Here is a 10,827-nt window from a genome sequence, read left to right on the forward strand (position 1 = left end):
CACCTTACAAAAGCACTATGCAAATTCTTTTTATTCACATGTGGAATGTTTATAAATATGGCCCATAAAGTGAACATACAGAACTATTAAAGGAACAACAACAAAAAAGTGATAACTTTGACTCTACTATAGGCATTATTCTGATGGAAGGTAGAAAAGTTGGTAACAGCAGGAAAATGGGATGGTCACATATATATTTATCTCCCAATTTTATATTAAACCATGCATTTAAACTTTTATGCATTTTCTATATGTGTATTATATTTCACAACAAAATTGATTTAAAATGAAAGATAATGAATACCTTCAATTTCTTTCTAGATAAAGGAAGAGGAGTAATGTGCTTAAATTAATCCCATTCCAAGATTAATGTTCCTTGCATTCAAGTCTATTTATAATCCAATCATTAATTACTTATATTTAATTTTAACAGTCACTGCATAAGTATACATGATTACTATTTTTGTTTTTCTTTCATCTTTGACTTTGCATCCTTTGACAGGGTATATGTGCACCTTGAATACTCTGACATTCTTGACCAGATGTTTACTTTCTGATCAATTGTTAAATATATAAGGGCCTCTGGTGGCATGGAACACTTTAGAAATTTGTGCGTCATACTTGCACAAAGGCCATGCTAATTTTCTCTGAATTGTTCCAAGTTTAGTATGTTGTTGTTTTGTGCTATCAAGTCGCTTATGACTCATAGTGATCCTATGTACAACTGTTTTTAACTCTGCTCTATCTTGAGCCACCACATTGTTTCTGACACACCTATCCCCATTACCCCAGTCACTGAATCAATCCATCTCATCCAGGGTCTTCCTCTCTTGTGCTGTCCCTCCATCCTTCTAAGCATCAGGTCCCTCTCCAAGAACTGGTCCTTCCTTGCAACATGCCAAAAGTATATCAGATGGAACTTTAGAATTATTGTCTCTAAGGAGCAACCTGATTTCACCCTCTCTAGGATGAATCTCTTTGTCCTTCTAGCCATCCACAGTATAATAAATACTCTTCTTCAACACCACAACTCAAAGGCAACAATTCTCCTTCTATCATCCTTAGTCCAGCTTTCTGATGCATACCAAGTAATTGCAAAGACCATGGCCTGGATCAGATGCACCGTAGTCTCTAAACTAACATCATTGCTCTTCAGTACTCTGGAGAGGTCCCTGATAGCAGATTTTCCCAGTACAATTTATTTGCTATCTTCATGGTGCTGCTGATTGGTCCATTGGTGAGAATTTGTGTTTTCTTGATGTTGCTCTACAGTTCATTTTGAAGGCTACGGTCTTTGACTTTCTGCAGCAAATGCCTCAGGTCCTCCTCAGTTTTGGCAAGTAGGGTTGTGTTATCTGTATAACGCAGGTTGTTGATGAGTCTCCCTCTAATCCTGATGACGCACTCCTTCTTATAGAGCCCAGCCTCCCAGATGATCTGCTCTGCATAGAGACGGAAAAGGTATGGAGATAGGATGCATCCTTGGCATACACTCTTTCTGATTTTGAACCATGCAGTGTTTTCTTGCTTTGTTCTGAGGATTGCTTCCTGGTCCAAATATAGGTTTTACATAAACACAATCAAGTGTTCTTGGATCCCCATTCTTCTCAGCCACAGTTTGTTGTGGTCCATACAGTCAAATGCCTTTGTATAGTCAAGGAAACATAGATAGACATTCCTCTGGTACTCTCTGCTTCAAGCCAAGATTCATCTATCATTGACTATAATATTCTTAGTACCATAACCTCTTCCAAAACCAGCCTGCATACCTAGCAGTTCTCTTTTTATATGCTGTTCCAGTCATTTTTGGATAATTTTCACATTTTCAGCAGGATATTGTTTGCACAATTTACTGTTAATTTCTTCACTCTGTTGGGTCACTTTTATTTTTTTTTAATGGGAACAAATGTGGATCTCTTCCAGTCAGTTAACCAGATAATTGTCACCCAAATTTCTTGGCACAACTTGGTGAGCATGTTCAGGGCAATATCTGTTTGCTGAAATATCTCAATTGGTGTGCTATCAATTCCTGGGTTCTTGGATTTTTATCAATTCCTTCAGTGCAGTTTGAACTTCATGAAATTCTGCTGTATCTTCCAATTATTTTGGTACTGCATACTTCTTTCATTCTTTTAATGCTTCTTGAATCATTTAACATTCTGGCTGGAGCAACCTTAAGTATTGCAACTCAAGTCTTGAATTTGTTCTTCAGTTCCTCCCACTTAAGGAATGTCGAATAGGTTAGGCCCTTTTGATTTTCTGACCCCAGCTCTTTTTGCCCATTTCATTCTAATACTTGGCTTTGTTTTCCATTGGTATTCTTTGAAATCTTCTGTTCATCTCCTTACCTTCTTGATTTCTTCCTACTGTTCTGTCTTCTCAGTGTTTTAGTGCAATTTTCAGAGTCTCCTCTGACATCCATCTTGGTCTTTTCTTCCTACTCTCTCTTTGAGATGACCTTTTGCATTCTTCCTAGATGATATTCTTGATATACTCCTACAGGTCACGTGCTGCCAAAGTGAGCATATAAAAAACCTGCATTATGTAGATGACACAACCTTGTGAATACAATTAAATCATGTGCTACAGAAGATCAAAGACTTCAATATAGATTGTACCTCATCATCACAGAGAAAGATATCCTCATGACAGGACCAATACGCAACATCAAGATAAATGGAGAAAATATTGAAATTATCAACTCATCTTACTTGGATCGACCATCAATACACTTGGTACTAGAAATCAAGAAATCAAAAGATAAATTAACATAGTGAGTACTAGCGATGGGCTCAAGTGTGTCAGAGATGATGAGGATGGCATAGAATAGGACAAGGTTCAGATTTATTGTTTGTAGAGTCACTATAAGTCATAATGAACTAGAAACAACAACCGGTGGCATAGTGTGTAGGAAGTTGTGCTGCTAATCCAAAGATAGCTTCTCTTTGTTCCTTCAGTCAAACCAATAACTCCACAGAAGATTATCTCTTCCTGTGCTGTTTACAAACTCCTGAAGACTCATTAGAGGGCACCGATGAGGTGATTCCATGGCAATGAGTGAATACTAAATGTATATTTCTGCTTTATATACCTTTTCTGTGGGGAAAAAGGTAATGAAACAAGAGAAACTTTTAAAAGAATAGCCTCAATTTTTATTTCAAATATTTTTTTTGGTACAACTCTAGATTGATTGTTGGCTGGATAGAACATACAGATTTTTCCCATGAATTCCTTCCATACAATGGACTTTGGTCACTATGAACATAATTTGTTAAAAAATCATGACACTTTCCTAGGCCACCACCAGACCCAAAATATCAACATGAAAGTGATAAAGTCAGTGATGTATTTCTGAGGATGATAAATTTGGAATCTGACTGTTTAGGTTCTGATTTGGATGCTGCCAGTTTAGGAAATGTACTTTATAAAAGTTCTTTCAGAATCTGAATTTCAAATAACCCATCTGTACAAAGGAGAAAAATAGATCTTTTTAGCCCATTTCACAGAGCTGTTGAGAAGAACTGCGACAAAATATGAGAATCAGCTTCATAAAATGGTTGAAGTTATACATGACTTTAAGTTCCTGTAATTTATGTAGAAGAACAAACGAAAATGAAAATGGCAAACTGAAGATGAGGCTGAATTTAGGATGTCCTAATTCAGATGTTGTTGTTGTTATGCCGTTGAGTTGCTTGTGACCCTATGAACAACAGCCCTAAACCCTGTTCTATCCCTTGCCAATCTCACTGTCTCTGACACACCTACCCCCATTACCCCAGTGACAGAATCGATCCATCTCATCAAGGGTCTTCTCTCCTGTGCTGTCCCTCCACACTCCCAAGCATGATGTCTCTCTCCAAGGACAACATGTTCAAAGTATGTCAGATGAAACTTCAGAATCCTTGCCTCCAATGAGCAGCCTGGCTTCACCCTCTCTAGCATGAGCCTGTTTGGTCTCCTAACAGTCCATGGTATATTCAATACTCTTCTCCAGCACCAAAGCTCAAAGGCATCAACTCTCCTTCTATCATCCCTAGTCATTGTCCAGCTCTTTGAAGCATAGAAAGTAATGGCAAAGATGGTGGCCTTTAATTGAAATAATCAGCTTTCTTTCCTTCACTGTCTGCTAGCTCTAGACTTTCCTCAAAGTTGCTGGACTGTTCTGATTCTTCATTTACCTATCTGTCAAATGTGAAATAATAATTTCTCATTAATCCCTTATTTGTTACAGAGATCAAATATGACACTATGTGTATGATCCCTTGGGTTATAAGTGCATCTTCATTGTTAGGCTCTTCAATGCAAATACAGTAATCAGAATGATATGAATAGAATGTGAATATCATGCTGATAAGAATACCTGAGTTGCACAGACTGTTAAGCATTAGGCTACTACCCACATGTTCCAAACTCATCTGGTGGTGCCTTAGAAGATACGTCTTGTGACCTGCTTCAGAAAGGTGACATCCATGACAACCTGAAGGGGAACAGTTCTATTCTGACACACATTTACCATCATGAGAATCCACTCTGTAACAGCTAGTATGACATTGATAGTAAAACGACATTTCAAATGGAACTCTCTCCTGGGAATAAGAAAAAAACCCCATCAAGATTAAGGTGTCCTAAGGGCAAGAAGATGTGTTGTAATCCCGATGGCAAGTGGTTTAAATCCACCGGATGCTCCCCAGGAGAAGGCTGGGCAATCTCCTCCCATGTGATTAACTGCCTCTGAAAACCTACTGGAAGGCCAGCTATGGGTTGGTTTCGAATTGACTGTATGGAACAACAATAACATCTGTAACTTTAGAAACCATTAAGAAGCATCTTTTTTTTTTCTCTTCTTGTCTGTCCTTAAGACATATCTCTGATCTTTGCTAAAATCTGGGTAATTAGTTTGGTCCAAATCCCATTCCTCTTCCCTACTGGTGCTTTGATAGGAAACATTCCTGCAAAGGGATGTCCTTCTCTAGGCAACATGAGCAGTCTCTGAGTGGTGCAAAGGATTAGGATCTAGACGACTAACTAAAAGTCTGATGGTTTGAAACATCCCTCCCCCAGGCACTTTGGAAGAAAGGCTTGCTGGTGATTTCCTGCTGGAAGTTCACAATCTTGAAAACCCTAGGGAACAATTCTACTGTGCAGTACATGGGATCACGTTAACAGTAATCAGTCTTAAGTAGTATAGGGGTCAGAGGGGAACAGTGTATGCTTCTTGTTTTTCAGCTGATCCAGAAAAGACCGACAGCCTGAAATGAAGAAAAGTGTGGTGCAAGAACACAGTGATGGGGACGGGGTAGGAGAAAAAAAAGAACACAGTGATGGTGAATTAACTTACTGTCCCAAGTAAATGCAATCTTCCATCCTTCAGTCTCTATTTCATGAAATGCAAAAATTTTATCCAGGATTCAGTCGTAGAAGACACAACATTAATACTATTTTTCTGTAACTCAGCACTCTAACTTAGTGCTTCTCAAGCATGAATGTTCACACAAATCCCCTAGGGACCTTGTTAAAATAGTGTTTTTCATTCACAAGGTCTGGAAGAAATATAGACTGTGTTTCTAATGATCTTTTAAGCAGTAGTTTTTATTTCTATCCATCCTAGGGAAGACACCAGAATAAAACGGATTAGTAGGAAATGGAGTCAGATAAAAGAGTAAGGAAAGACTATGTCTTTGGAGCTAAGGAAAATAGAAAGGGTTTTTCTAATTTAAGGACAATACTGTTTCGTGAAAGTGAGAATATTCCATGGGAGGGAAAATGGACAAGATGTCTGGGTCAGTCTTATTTCCATAGACAATTTGCCCAGTCATAGATCTCAATACAAAACCCAATGGGGACTAAATCATCAGATGCTTCTTGTCCCTCACAGCTTTCTGGGAATGTGGTCCTTGAGTAACCATCTATCTCACCTTCCATAACCCAAGTGTTCCTATATGATAATATTAACTATGCAAATAAAAACACAAAAACTACCCATTTAAAAATATTGATTTCTTCTATTTTCTAACTATTTAATGTTTGCCTTTTACGTTCAGCTTTGCTCCTGAAAAGAAAAGTCAATGTATCAGAACAATCAGAGTGAGAAAATTTCTCTTTTTCTCCCTCTGAGCTACCCAGAGGAGATGTCAGGGGCCAGATGCTTCTAGAAGCAGACAAGAAGACAAAGCTTCACAATTCATATTAACATTATTCTAGATTATAGAGACTGATAGCTTCTCCTTAAGAGAGAAGACTCTGCAGTGCAGTCATGTTTGGTGAGAAAGTGTCCAGTAAAAACCAGGGACCAAGATAGGTGATGAGGTCCAGTACTGCCAAGAGCAGAGTAAATTGTTATGAGCTGTTGAATCGGTCTCAGCTCATGATGATATTATGTCTATAGTAGGGGAGAAAATGCAATAAAAGTAATCACTTACTATGCATCAGAGAGCTGGGGAATGAATAAAGAAGGCAGAAGAAGAACACTGCCTTTAAGTTATGGTTCTGGAGAAGAACATTGAACATACTATTGACTGCCAGGAGACCAAAAAGGTTTCTCATAGAAAGAGTGAAACGAAGTTGCTCCTTGAAGACAAGGATTATGACGCTCCATCTCACATACTTTGGACATGTTGCCAGGAAGGACCAATCCTTGGAGAAGAAAATCATGCTTGGAAGAGTGAAGGGGCACCACAGGAGAGGTAGACCCTGAATGAGATAGATTGACACAATACCTGTGGTAATGGGTATAGGTGTGTTCGAGGCACTAAGATTGGCTTAGCATAGGGCAGGGTTCAGAGCTATTGTGAATAACATCACTATGAGTCTCAATTCACTGGAGGGCACATAACAACAGCAACAAACCATAGAAGGGAGTGAATTTGGAATCCAAGACTGATGGAGCAGAGATTGTATAGATGTGATACACAGGGGGCATATGTAATTACTAACTCTATGATCATTGTATTTACAGTAGTTGCCTGAGCCCAACACCTACAAGAAAATTTGCATATGTCTTTACTTTTAAATCAGGCAAGGATCCTATTAAAATTATTCTTTTACAGATTGGGAGGCTGAAATTCAGAAATATGTTGTCCGAATTCACCCTGTTAAGGTTTAAACACCATCAACTGTCAGTTACTATGCCATCCTCTTGCATGTTGCTGTGAGACTGGAAGCTTTGACAACAGAATTTCAATTAAAAGCAAGGCTACTTATGGTGGGAGGTTTAGCAAAGCTTCCAGACTAAGAAAGAATAGAAAGAAGAATCTGGCAATCTAAGCCGAGAAAAGTTGACTAGTATAAGTATTATAAATTACAGCAAACATTGTCTGATATAGTGCCAGAGGCTTAACCTCACAGACTGGAAGGCCCTCAAACTAGCAGGAGAAAAGATATCTCCTCAAAGTATAATCAACTCCACTTATGTAGATGAAGTAAAGCTTCTGGAAACTTCATTTACTTCTTTTGTTACAACACAGAATGAGAAGAAATAGTTGTATAAATCTATTGACAATCAGAATATGAGATTTAGAAATATAAGTTTAGAAAAACGTCGTCATTAAAAATTAAATAGAACTTCTAATTATTAAAATTCGAGGAAATGATGAGGACAACACAGGACAGGACAAAGTTTGGACCTGTCGTTTATTTTTCATTTTTTTAAAAATTGAGATTTTATTGTAGATTTGTAAAGAACTTGAATTTCCATTCATTCATTGTTGCACATTTTTCTCCCTGTCCCCCTCACCCCCAGTTTGCTTTATTCCTTGGAGAAAAAAAAATTCTTTCATTGTTATACAGTCCCTGCCCCCTCCACACCACTTTACTTTTCAACTCTCATGCTGGACTCTTGTCATACCAATAATACCTAATCATATATTCCTTTTATACAGTTCTCTCCCTTATCTGTTTCAATGTCATGTATATTATTTATCCCCTCTTTTCTTCGTTTCCCTCTAACCTCTATGTCAGTCCTGTTTTGTAACAGTGGCATTACGCAGTACTTATCTTTTTGTGACTGAGATATTCCACTCAGCATAATGTCTTCCAGGGTCACTCATTTTGTATAATAATTTATGAGTCCTTTGTTTTTCAGTGCTGCACAATATTCTATTATGTGAATATAACACAGCTTCTCTATCCATTGGTTTGTTGATGGGCACTTGGGTTGTTTCCAACTCTTTGCTATTGTGAACAAAGCAGCAATAAACATAGGTGTGCATATATCTGCATGGGTGGCAGTTCTGGTTTCTTGAGAGTATATTCCCAGTCATGGAATTACTGGGTCAAATAATATTTATATTTCCAACTTTTTGAGAAAGTGCCATACTGCCGACCATAGTGGTTGCATCATTGTACACTCCTACCGACAGTGAATAAGGCTTCCAGTTTCTCCACAACCTCTCCAGCATTTGTTGTTTGCTGCTCTGTTGAATTTTACTATTCCTACTGGTGTGAGATGATATCTCATAGTTGTTTTGATTTGCATCTCTCTTAGAGCTAGGGATTTTGAACAAACATAAGTCTAGAAAAACTGCAAGTCATTAAAATTTTTTAAAAAATAATTTTAATGAACATTTACAGAGACTTTTGCGGCTGGGTGGGGAGAGAATTCCTAATTCTTAAAATCCTAGGAGATGATGAGGATGGCATAGGATAGGTCAGAGTTTGGATCTGTTGTTTATCTGGTTGGAGTGAGAGTAATTTGACTAGATGGCCCTTAACAACAACAATCATAACAACAGATATTAATAAGCTGAGATGGATTAATATCCAAATCCATATAAGGAAGACCAATTGATATGATTCTTACTTAAATTTATGAATCAACCACCAGAACCAAAGAAAATGAAAGTACTCACTTTGGCATTTGGAAATTGATTTAATGGGCTGGCTATCAACATACATTAACAATTACTGGTGATTGGAAGACAAAAATTGGGAAATATTAATGATAGAAACAAAGCTTAGAATTTCATGTTAGAATTTTACAAGACATTCAATGATCAATTCACTATAAAGGACCTGTATTCCCAGCAGCACTCATGCAGGACTTACTGGATGATATATGCAATCTTGGTAACTACGTTTGTGGAAAACCTGGTGGAGTTGTATAACATCTATCTGAACAAAGCTCGTGTCCTGCTGCAGAGTAAATCATCAATTTAAACTGGATTCAGAAGAGGACATATCTTGAAAATATGTCATGGATGAAGGACAGCCAGAGTGCTCCCTAAAAGCAAGGACGGTATCACACACTTTGGGCATGTTATAAGAAAGGAACAGTTCTTGGGAAAGGACGTCATCTGCTTGGAAAAGTAATGGGTCAACAAATAAAAGGAACTTCAAGGACACAAACTGACGTTGTTATGTGCCATCAAGTTGCTTGTGACTCATAGTGACCCTATGTACAACAGCCCTATACCCCGCTCTATCCTGTGCCAATCACACTGCCTCTGACACACCCATCCCGATTACCCCAGTCACTGAATCAATCCACCTCATAGAGGGTCTTCCCCTCCTGTGCTGTCCCTCCACTCTGCCCAGCATGATGTCCCTCTCCAAAGACCTGTCTCTCCTTACAACATGTCCAAATTATGTTAGACAAAGCCCCAGAATCCTTGGCTCCAAGGAGCAGCCTGGTTTAACCCTCTCCAGAATAAATCTGTTTGTTTTCTTGGCAGTCCATGGTACATTCAATACTCATCTCCAGCACCACAGCTCAAAGCGCCTTCTATCCTTCCTAGTCATTATCCAACTCTCTGATGCATAACAAGTGATTGCAAAGACCATAGCCTGGATAAGGTGCACCTTAGTCTCCAGAGAGTCTTCAGCATCCTTAGAGAGGTCCCTAACAGCAGACTTTCCCATTGCAATACATACTTTATTTTTCATTTCCTGGCTACTGGTGCCAAGAGTGTTGACCGTGGAGCCAAGCAGGCTAAAGTTGTTAACAATCTCAATCTCTTCACCATCCTTCCTGATGCTCCCAATGACTGCAAAAATGGAATTAAGCATAATAATAGTTTTGGAGATAGAGCAGTATCAGGTGGAATTTAAATTACTTCCTGAAGATGTTCAGTGTCAACCAGTGCTTTTGAAGTATTCCTTCTATCTTCTTTTGATGCTTCCTGAATTATTCAAGCTTTTACGCACAGAATCTCTTAGTATTGCAACTTGAGGCTTGAATTATTTTCTCAATTATTTTACCCTGAGAAATGCTGGGTATTTCCACTTTAATTATTTAACTCCAGTTCTTTGCACATTCCATTATATGATTGCTGTGAATTGGAGCCAACTCAATAGTATCTAACAACAACAGAGTTATCTAGAGGAATTATCATTTTTCTATGGTTCTTTGAGTCATTAACAATGATAACTATATTTGTATCAAAATTTATGTTTGCATAAATTAAAAATATTGTTTTGCAATTGTTTACACATAAGAAAATAAAATGTTAAAGATATAGCAACCCTATCATATCGTCTGCATATAGCAACAGTTTGACTATTTCTTTCCTGATCTGGATGCTTCTTACTTTCTTCTCTTGTCATATTGCCGTAGCAAGTACTTCCAATCCTGTCAATATTGAATAAGAGTGGTGAAAGTGAGCATCCTTGTTTGGTCCCTCTTCACAAGGAGAATGCCTTTAATCTTTCTTCTTTAAGAAAGATGTTGGCTGTTGGTTTTGCATATGTACTTTTTACTATGTTTAGCAAATTGTCTTGTATTTCATTTAGTGTTTTAGTCAGGGAAGAGTATTGGATTTCAAAAACAACTATCAGATGTCATCTCACCTCAGTAAGAATAGCAAAATTCAACAGAACAGCAAACAATAGCTG

Source organism: Elephantulus edwardii, unplaced genomic scaffold (assembly GCF_000299155.1).
Source record: "Elephantulus edwardii isolate Elephantulus edwardi_28Jun2011 unplaced genomic scaffold, EleEdw1.0 scaffold00016, whole genome shotgun sequence".
NCBI lineage: Eukaryota > Metazoa > Chordata > Mammalia > Macroscelidea > Macroscelididae > Elephantulus > Elephantulus edwardii.